Below are 24,203 nucleotides of genomic sequence, written 5' to 3'. Positions count from 1 at the left end.
GGCTGAAGCCTTGGAGAGCAAGGGCGAGGCTCTTGCTGTGAGCCTTGATATCGCGAAGGCCTTCGACAGGGTCTGGCATAGGGCACTTCTATCGAAGTTACCTTCTTACGGAATCCCCGAGGGTCTCTGCAAGTGGATCGCTAGCTTTTTGGATGGGCGGAGCATCACGGTCGTTGTAGACGGTGACTGCTCTGATACCATGACCATTAACGCTGGCGTTCCACAAGGTTCGGTGCTCTCCCCCACGCTTTTCATCCTGTATATCAATGACATGCTGTCTATTGATGGCATGCATTGCTATGCGGATGACAGCACGGGGGATGCGCGATATATCGGCCATCAGAGTCTCTCTCGGAGCATGGTACAAGAGAGACGATCAAAGCTTGTGTCTGAAGTGGAGAACTCTCTGGGGCGAGTCTCCGAATGGGGTGAATTGAACTTGGTTCAATTCAACCCGTTAAAGACACAAGTTTGCGCGTTCACTGCGAAGAAGGACCCCTTTGTCATGGCGCCGCAATTCCAAGGAGTATCCCTGCAACTTTCCGAGAGTATCGGGATACTTGGGGTCGACATTTCGAGCGATGTCCAATTTCGGAGTCATTTGGAAGGCAAAGCCAAGTTGGCGTCCAAAATGCTGGGAGTCCTCAACAGAGCGAAGCGGTACTTCACGCCTGGACAAAGGCTTTTGCTTTATAAAGCACAAGTCCGGCCTCGCGTGGAGTACTGCTCCCATCTCTGGGCCGGGGCTCCCAAATACCAGCTTCTTCCATTTGACTCCATACAGAAGAGAGCCGTTCGGATTGTCGATAATCCCATTCTCACGGATCGTTTGGAGCCTCTGGGTCTGCGGAGGGACTTCGGTTCCCTCTGTATTTTGTACCGCATGTTCCATGGGGAGTGCTCTGAGGAATTGTTCGAGATGATACCAACGTCTCGTTTTTACCATCGCACCGCCCGCCACCGGAGTAAAGTTCATCCATACTACCTGGAGCCACTGCGGTCATCCACAGTGCGTTTCCAGAGATCTTTTTTGCCACGTACCATCCGGCTATGGAATGAGCTCCCCTCCACGGTGTTTCCCGAGCGCTATGACATGTCCTTCTTCAAACGAGGCTTGTGGAGAGTATTAAGCGGTAGGCAGCGGCTTGGCTCTGCCCCTGGCATTGCTGAAGTCCATGGGCGACGGTAACCACTCACCATCAGGTGGGCCGTATGCTCGTCCGCCTACAAGGGCAATAAAAAAAAAAAAAAAAACCACCATTCAGCATGAGACATGAGACAGCTTGAGGCAATGAGATTTGAATTGTTTTTTTATTTTTTTATTTTATTTGGGTAACCAATAGTACAAAACAAACATAGAATATGTATGTAAAAAAAATTTGCTAAAACAATAACCAAACAAGTTTCCATTATCAAAACCACATATAAGTAGAAAGTGAACAAAGGAAAAATAGAGAAATTTATAATTTATCGTATAAAGGTTTGACTACGCCGTAGCCAAAGCGATCAGAATGTTAGTCACTTATCGGTCGACATTCAACGTGTCTGACTATTATTAGCATATCTCATTTTTTAACATACATTTATGGTAAATAAATGTGTCCTTTTACTGTCTCATGTGTGTAGCTTAAATGAGTTAGTGCACGTGACTAATTAATGTGCAAAAATAACAAACTTACACCAAAAAGTCTCGTTGAAACAAGCTTTAAAACCTTTACAAACCTGACTAATAGACAACTGTAGCCTATACTTGACTAAACTAATTAAATTAGGAACCAGTTTTTTCCGATTACAGTTTACGTTAATTACAGAAAAAACAAACCAGTTTCTGGTTTGATTCGCTGAATCAATTTAGATTGAATTCGTTTTAAAATGCAAGCAAAAAGGCGAAAGCTAGTTAACTGATTTTAATTATCAACTAATTCTGGTTGTGTCTAATTTAACGAAAGATAAACTAGAGGTGTTTGTTTATACAAAACGTGTTTTAGATGTAATTTAAACATTTTTCTACTGGTGGTAGGACCTCTTGTGAGTCCGCGCGGGTAGGTACCACCACCCTGCCTATTTCTGCCGTGAAGCAGTAATGCGTTTCGGTTTGAAGGGTGGGGCAGCCATTGTAACTATACTGAGACCCTTAGAACTTATATCTCAAGGTGGGTGGCGCATTTACGTTGTAGATGTCTATGGGCTCCAGTAATCACTTAACACCAGGTGGGCTGTGAGCTCGTTTACCCATCTAAGCAATAAAAAAAAAACATTTTTTTTTTAGCTAAAACAAACAAAATTATCTGGGTTTCGTTGTTGTTTTTTTTTGCTTAGCTGGGTGGACGAGCTCACAACCCACCTGATGTTAAGTGGTTACTGGAGCCCATAGACATCTACAATGCGCCCCCCACATATAAGTTCTAAGGTCTCAAGTATAGTTACAACGGCTGCCCCACCCTTCAAACCGAAACGCATTACTGCTTCATGGCAGAAATAAGCAGGGTGATGATACCTACCCGTACAACCGCGCTTAAAAACTTAGCGCTGTTTTTACGATTCACATTTTCTCACGTCACTTTCGAATGTAATTTTATTTGTTGGTGATCCTGTTTTTTGTAGCTGTCTGAATATATCCGAATTACGTCTCGAGATGAATCTTTTTAAGTAAACGAAGAAAAACAGGACCCTGTCAACGGATACACGCCCTTAATTTGATATATATTTTTGGTTTATATTCCTTATTTTTGGTTTTCTTAGTTGGACATTTATAACATTAAACAGATGTGACCGAATTACGGCTATTTCAAAAGAATCGGGAATTTAATTGGCAAGGTTTTCATACATATTTTTAAAACGCAGACAGATGTTTTTTTTTTTTCCTACCTAAGCTGGTAGCCTTGAGAGGCTATTCCAGCGTAACCTTAACTAGTAGGTGAGCTCACGGGGCTCAAACCTGACGACGTTGCTAACACGAACCCTAGCAAGAGCCGTGCTTCGAAGAATCTACTACCGGATCGGAAACGCGACCCACTGAGAAGATCGGGCGAGAAACTCAGTGGGCTGTGTCTGAGGGTTAGACAGATGAAAGGCGAATACACAGCTCTATTGTCGTAAGCTAGTTACCGAAGCACTTAAACATTACAACATAATTACAATATGTGTGTATTTTTATATATGTTGTATTTTACTGTCTCAATCTCCAGGAGCCTGCCTACCTCTAAGATCTTATTATACTCACTACCATTAGTAAATGCGCGTGAGCGATCTTGGTGGTAGAACACTCAAAGAACACAGTTGACTGTTAATTATCCGGAGAAGGGCGGAAATGCGGGCGGGTGTGTGGCGACAACGCCTTTGTGATATCCTTACCACCCTTATTGGTGGTAGGACCTCTTGTGAGTCCGCACGGGTAGTTACCACCATCCTGCCTATTGCGGCCGTGAAGCAGTAATGCGTTTCGGTGTGAAGGGTGGGGCAGCCGTTGTAATTATACTGAGACCTTAGAACTTATATCTACATGGTTGGTGGCGCATTTACGTCATAGATGCCTATGGGCTCCAGTAACTACATAACACCAGGTGGGCTGAGAGCTCGTCCACCCATCTAAGCAATAAATAAAAAAAACTTTGAGCTTACATAATTTAACACCTTTAGTTACAATTGGTATTTGTATTATGCATAATTCATTATATTATTGTGAATAAAAAAAAAATTGTAAATGTTATTGTTGTTTAATTTTTTTATAAATAAAAACCAATTGATCATGGAGTGTTTTGGTAGGGACCAGGTTAGCAAACCAACGACATCGATCTGAACAAACATCTCAGGACTTGGCAACACCACAGCACGTGTCGATTTGGACAAAAGCGTTCACGAACATTGGCCCATCTTTCCAACGCGTACATACTAAATGAACTCTACACCCTTATTAACACAAAAGATGCTTGCAAGCAAACACATTTAACCCACTCAACCTCAATAACAAGATGGTTGTTAACCCTAAAATACACGGGCATTAACTTTTACAAGCGAATTAGAATAAAGTGCGTTGTAAATTATTGTCGCAGTAAAGGGCTAGGCCCGGTTTAACTCATGCTACGTAATGATGTAATGGAGTTATGTGTACGGCGTTGGGGAGTATACATGTTTGAAATATATATAAATGTAATGTACTGTTTTGTAAATATCTATCTATCTGCCGTGAAGCAGTAATGCGTTTCGGTTTGAAGGTTTGGGTAGCCGTTGTAACTATACTGAGATCTTAGAATTTATATCTCAAGGTGGGTGGCGCATTTACGCTGTAGATGTCTATGGGCTCCAGTAACCACTTAACACCAGGTGGGCTGTGAGCTCATCCACACATCTAAGCACTAAAAAAAGTATCAATGTAAATAACAGTTGTTTTCACTGAAGCAAGAGCGCTACGGCATATTATTTTTCAAACGAAGTTGGAAAGTTTCATATGCGATAGGTAGCGGTTTGGAAGTGCTTCTGTCGACATCCATGGGCGAAGATAACCACATACCATCAGGAGGACCAATTGAACGTCTGCTTTTGAAAGTTTAAAAAAGACGGTCACCCGTCTAGAATAGGATAATCAAGTCATAATTTAACTTTTCATGTCGCGATTCTAAACGCGAATAAAATAATATCGATGCATACAAATAAAGTCGTGGAATTGTTTTCATTAAAACAATCGTTATGAATAAGCCGAATCGCTAAAGTCAGTGAAGCGAAATCGATTGAAAAGAATATGTCCGTAAAAATGACATCACATTTTTACGTGCGGAAAACCTCTGAGGCCGTCAACGGCGCGTTCGGGTTTCAATAATGAGGCTGTACATGACACAAATAGGATTGCGTCCTAATTCAGATATTGAGGTTGAATTGGAAAAACGTCAGTATAAGTATGTAACTACCTACACACATTAACAATAATTGATTGTGAATGTATCAAATTGATTTAGTTTATATGAAAATAATTTTAATATTAAATATATTGTAAACAAAACGCGCATGGTGCCAGTGAAAGTGAAGAATTGACGTGTTTATAGAATTATACCTCTGGATGATTCCGTCGAAGTAAACATTGCACTATATGACTCATGTGCAACAATGCGATAATTGCTGGTGGTAGGACCACTTGTAAGTCCGCGCGGGTAGGTACCACCGCCCTTCCTATTTCTGCCGTGAAGCAGTAATGCGTTTCGGTTTGAAGGGTGGGGCAGCCGTTGTAGCTATAACTATACTGAGTTCTTAGAACTTATATCTCAAGGTGGGTGGCGCATTTACATTGTAGATGTCCATTGGCTCCAGTAACCACTTAATATCAGGTGGGCTGTTAGCTCGTCCACCCATCTAAGCTATAAAAAAAATATCCAATGGTTTGAGCTATGTAACAAACTTAGATCATTAACACTGGTGGTGGTGGAGTGGTATATAATCTAAGGTAACAAATTAAGAATCATTCGTAATAGAAATATTTTCAATTTGTGAAATGTAACAATTTTTACTGTAGTTTTTCCATATACATATACACTTTATACATAAATGAGTTAAAGAACAAAGTTAAAGCAAAAATGGAAATATTTTTTTCACATTTTAGATTTAGAAGCAGCAGAATACTTATTAAGTGTCTAAGATGCGAACTACTGTTTTCTTCTCGGGCTAAACTATGGAAAGTTTGGGGACGCAGAAAGAAAACAAACGGTATTTTGCAAAAGGTATTCATTAAAATTCGCATCAACCGTGTTTGTTACCTTATAAAATGAAACCGCAAATTATAGTGTTTGATAAGGGTAGGTTTGTTATGAGTAGGCTTGAGATGAGCTCGCAAAGGGCTCGAAAAGTGTCGTAGTGCTCCTAGGCCGGGCATGGAACGGGTCTTCGGAGTGAACCCCCTGCTATCCGGGCATGGGCTCCATACCTTTAAACGGGCAGGAGTGAAGACTAGCCCAGCAATGATGCTTTTAAATTTAAAGACAGTGCACGCGTAATTAACTTAGAAATAGACACGTCGTCCATGGGTTTTGGTAATATTTATTCAAAGGCAAACATAATTAGACTGTTAAGTATTTTTGGATTAGTTACTACAATTAATTTAATATACATATTATTATATAAAAACGAATTGCTGTTCGTTAGTCTCGTTCGTTAGTCGTTATAGTTAAATTATTTGTGGAAGTCCAGAGAAGGTTTAAAAGGTAGTTAAATATGAAAATGTTCGGAAATAAATAAAAATAACAATTATGTTTTTCCTTTGATGTGTCCTTTTGTTTGTTTTAAGTTTATTTTATACAAAAATGTAGGTATTTTATTTATCGACTAGCGACCCGCCCTCGCTTCGCTTCGGAAATATTAAAACGCACATGAAACAAAAAAATAAATAAAAAAAAGTAGCCTATGTTCATCAGGGACAATGTCGGCTTCTAATGGCAAAATAATTTTTCAAATCGGTCCAGTAGTTTAGGAGCCTATTCGAAACAAACAAACAAACAAATCTTTCCTCTTTATAATATTAGTATATAGATATAGATTGAGGCAGTACCTTCGTACTGTTCCTCGTACCGTACCGTACCTCGTTCTACCGGGTTAGTTGCTAGCTAGTTGTTAAATAAATAAATGAATAACTATAAATTTGTTCTGAAACTGTTAGCAAAAACGAATCTCTGATAGTAAGAGATACCTGAAAAGTTCACATTTAAAAACCAGTTTAATTTTTAAGGACGCGCAATGTAACACAATTAAAAGTTAAAGAAGTCAACGCTCTCGGCTGCCAGCTGCCATCGCGTTCCATTGCGGGATCACGATAAATATACTAACTGAAACTAGAATTATTTGTCTAATATTTAATATAAATAAGATAATTAAAACAATGTGTTATGTACCAATTTAAATTACTGTTAAGTCGATACGAAAAAAAATAAACTTATGAATAAATAAAATTAACTAATTGTTTTACAGCAAAATATGCTCATGTCAAGGCAGCGCGTTCTCTCTTGAAGAGTTGAAGAAAGAAAATATTGCTAACTAGCTTTCAGTTATGCTGAGTTGAGCATTGGATATAATACTACTTAGTCTCTCGTTCATATAAGGGACAGGAATGTTTCTCAAATACACACTTCAAATAGTTCACGATTTCAGAGCACTTGTTCGCACCGCTCTTGTCTAAATGTTGCCATAAAAAGGAATGGTGCCAAAAACTAGGACATTATATGGTTCGGGGTCATTTAATGGGCAATGTGGCTATGTTAATGTCATATTAAGACGTTTAGGGGTCATGTTCTTAGGTGCTTGCGATTATGGAATCATGTTGTAGAATTAGTGAAAGTCTTGAATTTTCTAGTATACTTGAATATTTAGGGATAATCATGAAATAATAGTTTTGAACCATTTTAAAGGGTTGTAATGTCATATTCTGGAGGAAATTGTTTAATTGCTAGTGACAAATTTTAGCTCGTATTAGGTACAAAAATCCTGTGTGGTCTTAGTTACCATAAAAGTGAGACACCATATATACAATTCAAATTTAGAGTTCGTCATCACTTTTCAAGGATGGTGAAATTGACTATGTGACCTCTATGAGCTTTAGCAACTACTTTACACCAGGACAGTAAGCTTGTTTTCCCGTCTAAGCAAATAAAAAAGTAGGTAGTGGCATACCCGTTATTTTGTCCACGAGCTAGGCTTAACATTGGTTTTGTCGTTTTTTGCTCGTAATGGAAAGGCACCATTGGGGTCACCTGTAATCCTTCCTCGGTAAAATATAAATAAAAAACCATTGCAGCATTAGTGTTACCAACTCTCATTCCTACAAAACTAACAATTATTTATTACCAAGCATATAGCATATAAATTTAGCAATAAGATTGTACTCATTAAATGAATATTTGACGTCATTAATTTAGTACTCAGTCTTCCACTGTACGGTACAAATACAAACTTATCACATAACGCCTTAGGAACTTATGTTATGAACAGTCTTAACTTGCGAACTAGTTACATCAATAGGGAGCATCAGAGAGGAGCCGGTGTGCTTAATCCGGCCGCGAAGCAGTCATCTATTCCAATTACTAGAGTGGTTATCTCAAAATTAATTCAAATTTCGACCCGAGGGTGGGTTTGACGCAAGAGGACGCTTATTTATATACATATTTAGATGATTAAAAAAACATGTATGGTCTATTTCTGCCCAGTTTGGTATTTTCGTCGTCTCAGAAGAGTTCATAGAAATGCTCATGGAAAGTGTGAATCGAACCGACCCTCGGCCTCGGTGTCAGTCAGTAATTTCATATACATTAGAGGTGTAAGGCACTTCTTCTTATTTCACACGTAGTGTTACTCGCGGATAGTGTTGCTCTTTTATGATATCTGCCTATTTTCGGGAAAAACTAAAAACTGCTCCTACAGCCGATTTATGTTCTCCTCTGTCAGCCATTAACGACGCGACCGCCTTGAACTAAAGCTAATCAGCTTAATGTAACAATCAAAACTATTAAGAAATCGAAACAGCTTTAAAACTTCACAGCCATCTATCTCTGCATTCGAACTAACGTCATTAGAGACGCCCTTAATGAGTGATGCGAACAATTAAATTAACGTTCTGACACTTACCAGTTAATTACCTCAGAATTAGAGATACGGCGCGTTCATTACACTGGGAGAGTAAATCATTAGTTGTAATGACAATTATACAAGTTCTAAACTCATTAGACGTGTTCGCGTTTAATGGACTGTGTCTCGAAAGTTGAGAACGCCTCAAAAATGTAGGTATCTGGCAATACCAAACAGTTTTTTTAAAAAATCCCATTCTCTGAAACCCTTTTTGTTAGTAATTCATGAACGGAAGATTATCAGTTAGGCATGCGAGGCACGAAATCAGAAATAGGGTGGTTAATAAAAAAGTATGTCGAGAAATTTTTATCGAATACCGGAAATCGAAATATGGTGTGTGACGTCGTTGTCTTAGTGTGCAAAAGGGATAGCTAGATAGATGTTCTCATTCTGCCTCATTCTTTTATTCAGCCATAAAAACATTCTCAATCACGATAAATTCGGTTCACCTCATAGATGAAAACGTTTATTCATTCTCATGAAAGGCTATGTGTGGTAGCTGCGGTATCGAAATGAAAACTGTAACATCGTTGCACGCGATTCTCTAGGGTCATTGCGGTTTTTACGGTCACCATGATTCTGGTCAACGTTTTGTATGGATTTGTTTTAGTGAATTTGATACCACGATCAAAGGTAAAAAGGTAAACATAAATGAATCTTTGTGAATTATAGCTTTTTATCTATTTGTAACCTCTACCAAATGACAAGTTGCTTCATTTTCTTCCGATAAGTGAGATTAACATCACTCGTAGAGGCCCCGATAACTTAGAGAAGCTGATGGTAGTTGGTCAGGTTAACGGGAGAAGATCACGCGGACGCTCACATACCCGCTGGTCTGATCTGGTAAAGACGCTCATCGACTTGCCAATGACCGAGGCTATAAAGACCGCCGAGGACAGGAAGACGTCGGGGAGCATTGTGCATCGAGTGGTCCATATTTCAGACTAGACTCAGAAGAAGAAGAAGAAGAAGTAAGATTAATAAATATTTATGGTGGAACGTATTGAATGTTTGCCGTACCACTTGTGGCGTCTTGCCCTTTGTGGCGTTGATTCTCATAAGTGGAAGGAAGGGGAGGGAAATTTTATCAATCTAATTAATAGTTTATTGTTTTAGTGTGGGCGAAGAAACATCTTCTTTGTTGTATCTGTACGGAGTTACAACGATAGCAGTTTTAATTACATGGACCAAGAGAATTTGTTATTACTTAGATGGGTGGACGAGCTCACAGCCCACCTGGTGTTAAGTGGTTACTGGAGCCCATAGACATCTACAACGTAAAATGCGCCACCCACCTTGAGACAATAAGTTTTAAGGTCTCAGGTATAGTTACAATGGCCGCCCCCCCTTTCAAACCGAAATGCATTACTGCTTCACGGCAGAAATAAGCAGGGTGGTGGTACCTACCCGCGCGGACTCTCAAGAGGTCGTACCACCAGTAGTAAACTGCTTCTACAGCCAATTTATGTTCTTCTCTGCCAGCCATTAACGACGCGACCGCCTTGAACTAAAGAATTTGTTATTACCTATTTTAATAAACTAGATAGGATATGACCAGTCTGCTTAGTGCCAGTTTTTTAACGTTCTCGATAGCGTAAAAGTTAGCCCAATTTTGTATGCAGTTGGAACAGCGCCCCTAGCGGCAAACGTAGGCAAACGATCCCATTCCATACAAATATCAGCTAACTTTTACGCTATCGTGAACGTTAAAAAACTCGCACTAAGCACACTGAAGGACTACCTATTGTTAAGCGATTAATACCACGTATCGGATTTAAGCGAGAACACCGCTTCCCATTTTGAGAAAATTCGAGAAGGAAAGTTAACTGAGAAGAGCCTGCTATTACTATACACAAGAAAATCAAAAAAACTTCAGAGGTGTCAAGGGACACCCGGATAGAACGAAGTTCCTTTCGATTAATTAGTGAAGGAATTGTAATTTTTTTATTAAGTTATAATAATAAATTACGGCATTATGAAGAAGAAAAAAACAATACTATGAACTAAATTACTATTGTTGAAACGCTATCTCGAGAAACTGTACTCATTACGCGGACCAATCGGATACGAGCAATGTCACGCGATAAGCGCCTACACGTTGATTGGTCAGAATGACGGATCTAAAAAGTGTCGTGACAACTTTTCGTAAGAATTTTTTTCGTCTAGCCCCCTTTCACAACCCGCGATAAGGAACTTCGTTCCAAAACTGGAAAGGCTTTTGGTTTAAATTATTGGTCACCCTACCAGTTGGATTATGTGACCTTGTCATATCTGGGGTAACACAGTCCCAGTGCACCTAAGGTAGAATTGAAAATGTGACCTTTGTCCTTTTTATTTAATATTAAATTAAGCTTCACTCACAGATCGTGTTAGTGGTTAAAAGTTAGAGGGTAGTTTTAAATAACTAGGTTAAGTGACTTTTACGATAAATTTTGACGTGGCACTAATTTAAAAAAATGTTTTATGTCTCATTGTCTTCACATATAGAGCACAGCGTGAAAACCATATTTGAGACTGAGTTGAATTGAAGTCAAGTGAGCACTGTTAGTCCAAACGATAGTGGTACATCAGAAGTTACAACGGCGAGCTTGCAAAGCATGCTACTCTTCAGATAATAAAAAGAAGTCATTCTAGAAGTTCAGACGGAAATAAACCCCTACTCTCATATCAACGAAAAGCACTATTCACTTACTAACACAAAGGGAGCTGCTCAATCTTTTTACAATATCTGGTGTTTGCTGTTGTTGTTTACACTGGTGGTAGGTCCTCTTGTGAGTCCTCGCGGGTGGGTACCACCACCTTGCCTATTTCTGCCGTGAAGCAGTAATGCGTTTCGGTTTGAAGGGTGGGGCAGCCGTTGTAACTATACTTGAGGCCTTAGAACTTATATCTCAAGGTGGGTGGCGCATTTACGTTGTAGATGTCTATGGGCTCCAGTAACCACTTAACATCAGGTGGGCTGTGAGATCGTCCACCCATCTAAGCAATAAAAAAAATTGCTGATTTTCAATTATAGTAAATTTCTTCTTCTCAATCGTGTCACTCTTGACAGAGTGGTCGTGGTAGTCATGTAGTGTGCGTCTTACGATGTTAGTATAGCAAATAAACTACTGAAAAATAAAATGTGTTTTTTAATTACGTTTTTTTTTATTGCCCTTGTAGGCAGACGAGCATACGGCCCACCTGATGGTGAGTGGTCACCGTCGCTCATGGACTTCAGCAATGCCAGGGGCAGAGCCAAGCCGCTCCCTACCGCTTAATACTCTCCACAAGCCTCTTTTGAAGAAGGATATATCATAGCGCTCGGGAAACACCGTGGAGGGGAGCTCATTACATAGCCGGATGGTCTTCTTCTCCATCGCTCCCTCATTGCTGAGGATCGTGACTCCGTTTTAGCTTGTCGACTGTCAGCCTCCATCGGTTCCGGTCAGTTGCCTGGTGTAGTGCAGCGCTAAGTGGTCCGCTGGTTTGCTCGGAGATCTGGTCGGACCAACGTTTGGGGCTCCGGCCTCTAGGACGTTTTCCTTCTACTTTCCCAGTGACCATCAGACGTTCCAAGTTGTCTACACCTCTGCGGGCAACGTGGCCGTTATATAAGCTGATGTAGGACCGAGATGTTCGTGCGATGGGCTGTCCATGGAATCCTTAATAGGCGGCGCCAGAAACAGCCGGATGGTACGTGGCAAAAAAATATCTTTGGAAACGCACTGTCGATGAACGCAGCGGTTCCAGATAATATGGACGAACTCTGCTCCGATGGCGGGAGGAAATCCGATGGCGAATTGATTCGATTGTTTCATAATAATTTAAAATTATTAAGACTCCAATTTTGATTCAGTGACTCCACGGAGAAGTGTTTGAGTGCATTTGTAAATGTCGTTCACGCTTAGTCGAAGAGCGAATTTTATCATTAAGCGTTGAATATTTTTATTGCTTATATGGATGGACGAGCTCACAGCCCACCTGATGTTAAGTGGTTACTGGAGCCCATAGACATCTACAACGTAAATGCGCCACCCACCTTGAGATATAAATTCTAAGGTCTCAGTATAGTTACAACGGCTACCCCACCCTTCAAACCGAAACGCATTACTGCTTCACAGCGGAGATAGGCGGGGTGGTGGTACCTACCCATGCGGAATCCCAAGAGGTCCTACCACCAGTGATTACGCAAATTATAATTTTGCGGGTTTGATTTTTATTACACGATGTTATTCCTTCACCGTGGAAGTCAATTGTGAACATTTGTTGAGTACGTATTTCATTAGAAAAATTGCTACCCGCCTGCGGGATTCGAACACCGGTGCATCGCTCAACACGAATGCACCGGACGTCTTATCCTTTAGGCCACGACGATTCATAACGTGCTGTATTTCCCCTTAAAAAAAATAACTATCGTCGATCAGCTCTTTTGTAACATAAAATCCACTTTACCTAAGCCCTTGCGAAACGAAGTGTATAATAAAGGAAACAAATCGCACTGCAAAAAAGCTTTCGAGCGCTTATTTCCTGATGATTTTTCGCCGACGTGTGTGAGAGAGCTTACAGGGACTTTCGACTGCGTTGGCATTACGGTCCTCAGTGTACGTGATACGTTTTTAAATCGTCTTATTCTAAGGGTTTCCTTACTATTGAACGAGTCAATAGGTCTGCTGTTTGACGCCGAAAGCCGTTTCAGAGTTATTGTAATAGTTGCAAATAAGAGTTTGTTATTTGGGCGAATAGGCTGACGATATCGCACGCGTCTGTTCACTAAATTTGACGTCAGGCCTCAAAATGGGTGTTAACATTTCTTTTGGAGTCGGATCTGGATTTGCGGCAAAAAAACTGCATAATATACCGTCGAATTCTTCTATATTCTTTACTAGTGACCCGCCCTCGCTTCGCTTCGGAAACTGTAATTTATTATTGATTTCTCCACTATTTAATGGATGTTATTATAAATATAAACCTTCCTCTTCAATCACTCTATATATTAAAAAAAAACGCATCAAAATCCGTTGCGTAGTTTTAAAGATTTAAGCATACGTAGGGACAGAGAAAGCGACTTTGTTTTATACTATGTAGTGATTGATTATTTACAAAGGAACTCCAACACGTAGCTAATTATATTTATTTAAGCAAAAGTAATCGTGAGATATCTCAGAGATAATTGATATTATGATCATTGCGAATTCAATTTCCTTCATTTTCTCATCGGATAAAACTGGAAAAGTGTTAAATCGAGCGCCCGATCTAAAGTACAGCCGGTCCGACGCGACGTCACGATCGCTAATGCGACGAAGAAACAAGTTATCGTAACGATAACGGCACACGAATGGCTTTCCGATATTTAAAGGCACAAGGGTGTCGATTAAGATGATACTTTGATTTAATATTTACGAAGGCATTAATTGCTTTAATGTGAGGCGAAGGGATTTGATATTGCAATTATGGCCGATCCCACAAGTCTGAAAGCTAGTGTCGGAACATGCACATATAACGCATTCAGACATCGATGACTTGGGCGTGTGGTTCTTTATATGTACAGTTTAACTCTTATAGAAGGTTTGCAGTCTATCTATATCGGAGTTCATGGATATCACAACATTAGTGTCGTCCACAGTGTTGCCAGGTTGGATTGAAAAAAATACAGTGTTCCGTTTAGGAGGTTTACGACGAAGGAAAGATCTTCCACCGAGCGGGTGATATTGCTCGGTAGACCGACGGTCCAGGTGTTGTTGTTCGTAACTTGTACATATGCAAGCTTATCTTGAAAATGTTGTAAGCGAGATTCAGGCATCAAATATCTAGTGTTCTGTGATGGCTACCCGCCACATCACTCCCCTCCGAGACCGGAGGTCGTGTCATTTGGTGAGCGTAGTCCGTGCTGAGATTAGCTTGCAAGTGTCAGTGCTGCTCGAAGTTTGCGGTGAGTCGAGACTGAGTTTGAATGCTGCGTGATGAGGCAGTGTAGTTGCGTGCCGTAGGACAGAAAGCGCGGTGAGTCGGCTGCGATGGTCCTGTTGAGGCTGCGATGCTGGCTTGCTGTGGGACGACTGTCGATGACTTGCTTTTTATCTGCGAGAATGCGGAAATTGTGGTAGTCGAAGCTCTTGAAGCGCTGATGATGAAGTGTGAAGGCTGCAATTGTTCCGTCGCAGGTCACCAGTTTGGAGGCTTAACGACGGAAGGGAAGATCTTCCACCGAGCGGGTGATATTGCTCGGTAGACCGACGGTCCGCATGTTGTTGTTTGGAACTTTTGTATAAGCGCTTTATCTTGAAAATGTCGTAAGAGAGATTTAGGCATCTGTCAAATATCTTGTGTTCTGTGATGGCTACCCGCCACATTCCGCATGTAAAATTACAGTAGATCGGAAGGAAAATGCAGTAAATCATAAAACTCATTAGAGTGTTTTTCAGTGAAAAAAGACATACTTTTATTGGAAAAGACTTTTGAAAATTTCTGCTTTTAAGTTCTCTTTTTTTCGGCGTGGAGGGTCCTTCGCCGTCGCTTTCACGAGCTGACATTTTAGTGACAATTTTAAAAGTAATACTAATTATAATACAATTAATCCAAACAATGTAGCCACTATTTCAAAATGAACACTTCATTGTAAGGTTCTAAACTTACCTACTATTATCCGCAATATTGCAACGGTAGCTTACAGTAAACAAAGAATATGCTAAATATAAACATCACAATTTTGTCAAATAATAGTTATCTATAATCTATTCCCCGTTCTGTGGGAATTCCCCGACTGAAGAGGTAATGCTTACTTAAAGTAGAACACAGTGCGGTTCGTTTCATGCAATGAATGACAAATCTACTTTTTTTTGGTCGTTAACATTAAAAGTAACCGTGTTTTTTGCTGTTCACTGTACACTGTATAGCCGGAATACAGTGTACAGCAAAATCAGTAAAATTACAGTAAATCTCCTGTAATTACAGTGCACCTGGCATTACTGGTCGTCCCATCACCTTGAGTCAGAAGTATTTTCGTCACATTTCAAATGTAAATGTGTGTGTGTGTTTTAACTTTACTAACAAATATGAATAAAATTTTACGACCCAAGCATTCTATTGCAGGGTTGTCCCTGACTATATATACTGAGGGTCTCTAAGCTACAATTTTACGATTGTTTATTGAAAGGGATATTATAATGAACACATTTGCTTCTAGCAAAAACGATTTCGAATCTACAAAACTTGATATTAATGGATGTACGTTCGACTTTTTTCATTATATTGATAAAATAGGGAGGGAAGAGAAATTTTATATTCGAAGAGAGAACTTTGAAGGGCTTTAGGAATTTTTTTGGAGGTTCGTTGCAAATCAAAGGAATATGCGGAATGTCGGCTTCTTAATGATAAGCCCTAGAGGTGTGACCGTGAGATTTATCTATCTTTATCTGTGGTACAGATTACAATTGGGAGGTTTTAGAGGAAAATTTTTTTGTTCGCTCCTGACTGCAGACTCTTTTAGTGTTTTTGACGGCAACTTCATGACCGATATACATATTAATAGCCTCTTTAGGTTTAAAAAGATTTTCTTAAACAAGTTCACTCACCTGTCGTTCAATGAAGAAAATAATTCAATCTTACTTAATAATAAAAAATAATAAAAGAAAATAATATAGTTTCAAATATTAATTCACATAGAAATATTAATGACTTTAAATGTTGTTTTCGTATATAGATTTGAAATTGTCGTGGCCTAAAGGATAATACATCCGGTATATTCGTGTTGAGCGATGTATATTTAAATCAATGGATGCATCGGTGTTCGAATCCCAGGCGGGTACCAATTTTTCTAATGAAATACGTACTCAACAAATGCTCACGATTGACTTCCACGGTGAAGGAATAATATCGTGTAATAAAAATCAAACCTCGGTAGGACCTCTTGTGAGTCCTCGCGGGTAGGTACCACCACCCCGCCTATTTCTGCCGTGAAGCAGTAATGCGTTTCGGCTTGAAGGGCGGGGCAGCCGTTGTAACTATACTTGAGGCCTTAGAACTAATATATCTCAAGGTGGGTGGCGCATTTACGTTGTGGATGTTTATGGGCTCTAGTAACCACCTAACAGCAGGTGGGCTGTGAGCTCATCCACCCATCTAAGCAATAAAAAATAAATAAAAAAAAGATTGAGGGGGATTATAGTGATTTTTTGGGCAATTGATAATTTGGATATTTGTAATCTTTGAGCTTAGTACAGACTAGCTCTATCAATGATTTTACTATAAACTGATACAATTTTATTAATTTTAAGCAATGCATTGTATTGCATTTCTAAATCTTTAAGAGAAGATTGAGATATCATTATTATATTATTGTTATTACAGGGCATTGATTCTGCGAGGAATCCAGTGGCAGCCTCACGCCATCAAGCTGTTAGGTATTTAGTCCAACTGCATACATTAGAAGCATATTCGCTTACCGAAATGCATTATATTGCATTCTAAATCTTTAAGAGAGGATTGAGATATTTTATCATTATTATATCTATATATTAATACGTGAAGCAAAAACTTTGTATCCCTTTTTACGAAAATTGCGTGGACGGAGGAGTATGAAATTTTCCACACTTATAGAGAATATACAGAAGAAGTGTACAATGCTAATATTTTTTTTAAATAATGCATAAAAGATACATTAAATCAATAAAGAAAACATTACACACACTACATACCATGTACTTGACGCACACATGCATGCATACTATTTATTGTCAAACTTTTGTTCTTGACGTCTGTTGTCAAATTGAGAATAGATGAAATATTGTTTTTTATTTTTTAATATTTTTTAGAGTGTAGTCTTGGCGAAATTTGTCATTATAGAAGTATAAAATACAATCATAATAGTGTACAAACTTACAATTCCAATTAATTATAGTCGAAATTCGACTACTGCGGAACCTCTAGTTATTGTTATTACAAGGCATTGATTCTGCGAGGAATTCAATGGCAGCTTCACGCCATCAAGCTGTTAGGTATTAGATTAGTCCAGCTACATTATAAACATATTCGCTTATCGATTATACCGGAACTGCCTTTTCCCCTTCTTACAAAACAGTTTCGCTCACCATTTTGTGTTGTCAGATAAATGAACTCGCGTTTCATCGCCGGAAGATCGCTCATCTCGCTTAATTAGATCGAGGTTTGATTAAACAACTCATATTGTATTTTCCTTTCAACCAAGATCAGGTTTTTTTTTGTATTGCCTTTGTAGGCAGACGAGCATATGGCCCACCTGATGGTAAGTGATCACCATCGCTCATGGACGTCAGCAATTCCAGGGGGAGAGCTAAGCCGCTGCCTACCATAAAGTACTGTTTTCACTGGTGGTAGGACCTCTTGTGAGTCCGCGCGGGTAGGTACCACCACCCCGCCTATTTCCGCCGTGAAGCAGTAATGCGTTTCGGTTCGAAGGGTGGGGTAGCCGTTGTAACTATACTGAGACCTTAGAACTTATATCTCGAGGTGGGTGGCGCATTTACGTTGTAGATGTCTATGGGCTCCAGTAACCACTTAACACCAGGTGGGCTGTGAGCTCGTCCATCCATCTAAGCAATAAAAAAAAAAATAGTGCTCTCCGCGAGCCTTGTTTGAAGAAGGACATGTCATAGCGCTCGGAAAAGACCGTGGAGGGGATTTCATTCCGTAGCCGGATGGTACGTGGCAAAAAAGATCTTTGGAAACGCACTGTCGATGAACGCAGCGGTTCCAGATAAACGGTCAACGTGTATTCAGTAGCAGCAACAAGCTTTTTCTCGAATATGATTTTTATACGGTTTCGTGGGTATTTTTACATTTTTTACCAGGTCCTTATTAGCGAGATAGCAGGTGCCAAGTTATAGTTGTAAATATTGTAATAAATCTTAGCCTAAAATACTACGAGAAGTCATATGTAGTCTTCTTAAAGATTTATTTTCAATTGAAATGAGAGCTCAGATTATCTAAAGTATAAAAAGAGGCTAATACGTTTTTTTATTGTGGAGGTTGTTGCTTATGTTTGATCTAAATTTTTGTTTAATGCCCTTTAGGCAGCCGAATATACGGCCCATCTGATGGTGAATGGTCACTAAGGGTCGTGAAGTTCAGCAATGCCAGAGGCAGAGCCAAGCCGCTGCCTACCGCTAAATTTGGCTCTCCGCAAACCTTGTATAAAGAAGGACATGTCATTGCGCTCAGCAGACTTCGAATAAAGGGAAGTTCATTCCAGAGCCGGGTGGTAGTGGTAGAAAAGATCTCTCTGGAAACGCACTGTGGATGAACACAGGGGCTCTAGGTAGTAAGGATGAAATCTGCTCTACTCTCTGCTGAACTATGGTAAAAATGAGACGACGAGATCATCTCAAATACAAGGCCAATAAAAAAAAATCTTCAGAGCACTCTCCATGGAACACATTGTACAAAACACGGAGAGAACGGAAGTCTCTTCGCAGAACCAGAGGCTCCAAAAGATTCGCGTGAACTTGATTATCGCAGATTCCGAACGACCCTCTTCTAAATGGAGTCAATCCAAAGGAGGCGTGGTATTTGGGAGCCCCAGCCCAGAGGTGGGAGTAGTACTCCACTTGAGGCCGGACTCGTGCTTTTTAAGGTCTTTGTGCAGGCGTGAAGTACCGCTACGCTCTGTTGAGTACTCCCAGAATTTTTCTCGCCAACTTGGCGTAGAAAAGACACGAATGTATATCAAAGATGTCCTATTGAAACAGAACACTTGCCAGAGACGTATTAAGAGAACCGACAAAGACAAGTTTTTGTCAACAAAAAATAAATAGAAGCCATTTAAAAAAAACGTCAGAGCATTTTCATAAATTTAAATTTCATTTACAAATAACATCCTCGCTAAGAAAAAAAGAAACAGATCGACGTATTTCGAAGAGGTCTTTCAACTTGACACAGGTTACGGTACGTTTATTTGTAATTTTGAACGAACATACAGTGTGCTTAGTGCGAGTTTTTTAACGTTCTCGATAGCGTAAAAGTTAACTGATATTTGTATGGAATGGGATCGTTTGCGTACGTTTGCCGCTAGGGGCGCTGTTCCAACTGCATACAAAACTGGGTTAACTTTTACGCTATCGAAAACGTTAAGAAACTCTCACTAAGGACACAGATGTATATTTTTGTAGCGAAAACTCCTTTAGTGCTGTTGTGATTTGAAACTCCATGAAACGGGAATGACGCTCGGAAAGCGAAGCTGAAAATAGTAATGTATACATACATCTATAGGATTTAGCCGGCAAGAGAATTAGATTCACTAAGTGCCTCATTTGCACTGCATGTAAGATTTCTTGTTGAAAAAACCTGTTTTTTTTATTGCTTATATGGGAGGACGAGCTCAGAGCCCACCTGGTGTTAAGTGGTTACTGGAGCCCATAGACATCTACAAGGTAAATGCGGCACCCACCTTGAGATATAAGTTCTAGTCTCAAGTATAGTTACAACGGCTGCCCCGCCCTTCAAACCGAAACGCATTGGTGCTTCAAGGCAGAAATAGGCAGGGCGGTGGTACCTAGCCGTGCGGAATCACTGGAAGGCTGATGAAAAAAGTGCTCGAATAATATCCGCATTTACGCGGATTCCACAATATAATACTTAAGTTCAACGACACTGAATTTTGTTGGAATGGAAACAATTATGCCATTATTAAAATTTGAGTTCGATGAACTTAGCAAACGTAAATCCACAATTCCGGCCTTGTAGAGGTCGCTTGCCTATTACACACAATATATAGATTGTATGTACGTATATATATGTATTAAGCTAACTTTTGTTCGTCCGTATTTCACGGGCTGCCGCACGATCTGATTGCGATTAATCTTTGTCAACTTATTGCTTGTTGCTTGCCCGAAGATTGTAGACATAGTACAATGAATAAATACACTGAACTTGGCGCGCAGTTAATTTCAACGAATCGCTATCCTTACCATCAGTTGTATTCGTACAATAATTAATACACAACACTAACCATTTTTTACAATCGTTTTTCAATACACTAACCATTGCAAATTTAGTGTATTTTAGAAGCATCTGCTTAAGTTTTCTGGAGCTTCGCAGTGCCTAAAATTGCTGATGTTCGTGAGCGACGATGATCACTTACCTTCAATGGAGCTGTATGTTCGTGAACATACAGTCATACATTTTGAAGTCGTCGTGGCCTAAAAGATAAGACGTCCGGTGCATTCGTGTTGAAGCGATGAACCGCTGTTCGAATCCAGCAGGCGGGTACCAATTTTTCTAATGAAATACGTACTCAACAAAGTTCACGATTGACTTCCACGGTGAAGGAATAACATCGTGTAATAAAAGTGAAACCCGCAAAATTATAATTTGCGTAATTACTGGTGGTAGGACCTCTCGTGAGTCCGCTCAGGTAGGTACCACCGCCCTGCTTATTTCTGTCGTGAAGCAGTAAAGCGTTTCGGTTTGAAGGGTGGGGCAGCCGTTGTAACTATACTGAGACCTTACAACTTATATCTCAAGGTGGGTGGCGCATTTACGTTGTAGATGCCTATGGGCTTCAGTAACCACTTAACACCAGGTGGGTTGTGAGCTCGTCCACCCATCTAAGCAATAAAAAAAAAGAACATGTATGGATACATATACGAAGCTAATGGTTTTTCTATGACGTCTCCTTAGGAGTTAAGTGCATTTCCGTCTGCGGCGTTCGAATCCCTCTCGGCTAAGGCACTCTTTGTTTTATGTTACCGGTATCAAGGACTTTAAAGATTTAACGTATATATGAGTCGTCTATTATTAAAGGTGGCAAGGAGTCCCGCAAGGCTCCGCGCTCTCCCCGTTATTATTTAGTTTGTATATCAATGATATACCCCGGTCTCCGGAGACCCATCTAGCGCTCTTCGCCGATGACACGGCTATCTACTACTCGTGTAGGAAGATGTCGCTGCTTCATCGGCGACTCCAGATCGCAGTAGCCACCATGGGACAGTGGTTCCGGAAGTGGCGAATAGACATCAACCCCACGAAAAGCGCAGCGGTGCTCTTCAAAAGGGGTCGCCCTCCGAACATCACTTCGAGCATCCCACTCCGTAGTAGGCGCGCAAACACCTCCGCCGTTAGTCCCATCACTCTCTTTGGCCAGCCCATTCCGTGGGTCTCGAAGGTCAAATATCTAGGCGTCACCCTCGACAGAGGGATGACATTCCGTCCCCATATAAAAACGGTACGCGACCGCGCCGCGTTTATTCTAGGACGACTCTATCCAATGCTTTGTAGTCGAAGCAAACTGTCCCTCCGCAATAAGGTAACTCTCTACAAAACTTGTATACGCCCCGTCATGACGTATGCAAGCGTAGTGTTCGCTCACGCAGCCCGCACCAACTTGAAATCCCTTCAGGTTATTCAATCACGATTCTGCAGGATAGCCGTCGGAGCGCCTTGGTTCCTTAGGAATGTGGATCTCCACGACGACCTGGAGCTCGACTCTTTTAGTAAGTATCTACAGTCGGCATCGCTGCGCCATTTTGAGAAGGCGGCACGACATGAGAACCCTCTCATCGTAGCCGCTGGAAATTACATACCCGACCCAGTAGACCGAATGGTAAACCGTCGACGTCGCCCAAAGCACGTCATTACGGATCCTCCTGATCCATTAACGGTGCTTTTAGGCACCACAAGCACCGGTCACCGTCCTCGTCGAACCCGTCGCTTGCGACGAAGGGCTCGACGAGCGAACTAACCCATAGACACAGCCCACTGAGTTTCTCGCCGGATCTTCTCAGTGGGTCGCGTTTCCGATCCGGTGGTAGATTCTGCGAAGCACTGCTCTTGCTAGGGTCAGTGTTAGCAACTCTCCGGTTGAGCCCCGCGAGCTCACCTACTAACGTTAGGGTGAAGCTGAAATAGCCTCTCAAGGCTATCAGCATAGGTAAAAAAAAAAAAAAAAGGTGGCAATCTGTGCATTTGGACAAAAAAAAAATATTGATATGTCAATACAGATTGATTTGAATATAATCGTCTCCTTCAAAGAATACGGTTCAAAACCTGCATTAAATAAAGTATTAACTTAACCTGTTATTTATCTAAGATGTCGTTCAGAAGAGTTTTGTGACTGCCAATGGAATACAAAGTCAATAATTCGTTTTTCTGATTTACCAATAATTGTCCAAAAGTCACATTGCCGGCTTTGATAATAGTCGACTCATATTATGTATACGTGCTTGATAGAGGCATTGGTCGTGAAAAGATAATGGTGAGCGTTCATTGACCTTTTTTAACAAATTACTTATGTAACTATTTGAATTATTAATTAAAAAAAATACTAAACTATATAGTTTCATATTTAAATGTTTTATTATTATTAAATCTTTATTTCAGTAGAGAAATCGTACGTTTTGCAAGTGAGTATTATGTACTTATAATGTATGTGTATGCTAGTATCTGACAATTGATTCTTTCCCAAATGCCTGCTGCAAAGGCTATTAATTAAAGATATTCTCAATCTTACAGATAAATGTCTCGATATAAACATTCTACTTTCATTGCAAGATGAATAATGAACTGAATTACATTATGCGGAATAATATGAAAGTAGTGCAGAATCTATTAACAATAAAACAAACAATTTTAGTACTCAACAAGGCGCCTGTGCATAAGCGTACTTACATAAGACTTGGAACTAGAATAACTTGTTCTTAAGTTATGTCTAAGCACGCCGACCGCAGCCGTTAAAAGGGAATCTTGTATAAGTGAGAGTAATCTGTTTGCCTTGCGGTCATTAAGTTTGAAATTGTGATTAATCTTTATATGCCACTTATGAAGAAAAATGTGTGACTCGCTTCAGAAGTACATATCGTCGTTGTCAAACCAAAATCAAATCTGCTATGTACCTTTTTTGAGATTTTTTATTTTGACCTTTTCGTATAGTTCACAGCCCTGCATATAGCAGATTTTGGTTTCATAGCGACGATATACTGAAGTTGGGAAGCTACAGAGAAGATTAGCATGACCCGTGCGCAAGGATGACAGGAAAAGCCATGCAGTGTTCCATATTTTTGCCCACCAGCAATTCAATGGCCCTACCCTACTGAGTAGGAAGGTTATGCCCAGGCTGAGGGATACGCCCTAATGCCCGTACCATACCGGAAATTTTTGCCCACCAGCAATTCATTGGCCTTACCCTACTGGATAGGAAGGTCATGCCCAGGCAGAGGGGTACGCCCCAATGCCCATACCATACCGGAGTAAGGTTGAACAAAACCCGTCTATTACGTGTGACTTTGTTTTATTGCTGCTAAGAAAGATCGCAGTGAAAACTGCGTCGAAAAATTATGGCTTCAAAGCACTAAAAAATATATATATTGAGTCAATTTTGGTTGCACAATATAGAGAAATAAATATCTAACAAATAAATGGATTAAATTGAAATTATTAAAATTTAATTTGGATATAAATATAATTATATTAAAAGACTAAGTCTAAACTGGGCCAATTCTGTTTTAAAAAGGGAAGCGTGCGTGGGGAAGTCAGTCTGTAGATTTTTTTTGATTTTGTACATAGTTTAAGGCGCAAGAGCTCCACTACGTTTTTTTTTTGTTGCTTAGATGGATGGACGAGCTCACAGCCCACCTGGTGTTAAGTGGTTACTGGAG

At 40.2% G+C, this 24,203-nt stretch overlaps 1 protein-coding gene and 1 non-coding gene across 3 annotated transcripts in view; one reads left to right on the top strand and one right to left on the bottom strand.

Moving 5' to 3' along the window:
- brat (tripartite motif-containing protein brain tumor) overlaps nucleotides 1-24,203 on the bottom strand; it is a 474,910-nt gene that overhangs the window by 206,891 nt on the left and 243,816 nt on the right. The window lies entirely within an intron of this gene.
- Nucleotides 23,502-23,608, top strand: LOC114242764 (U6 spliceosomal RNA). Its single transcript, XR_003624668.2, has one exon. It is a non-coding gene; the product is annotated as a U6 spliceosomal RNA (small nuclear RNA).

This window comes from Bombyx mandarina, chromosome A1 (assembly GCF_030267445.1).
Source record: "Bombyx mandarina strain Sakado chromosome A1, ASM3026744v2".
NCBI lineage: Eukaryota > Metazoa > Arthropoda > Insecta > Lepidoptera > Bombycidae > Bombyx > Bombyx mandarina.
Note: the sequence above shows the minus strand (reverse complement) of the source record. Positions and strands in the feature narration are given on the sequence as shown.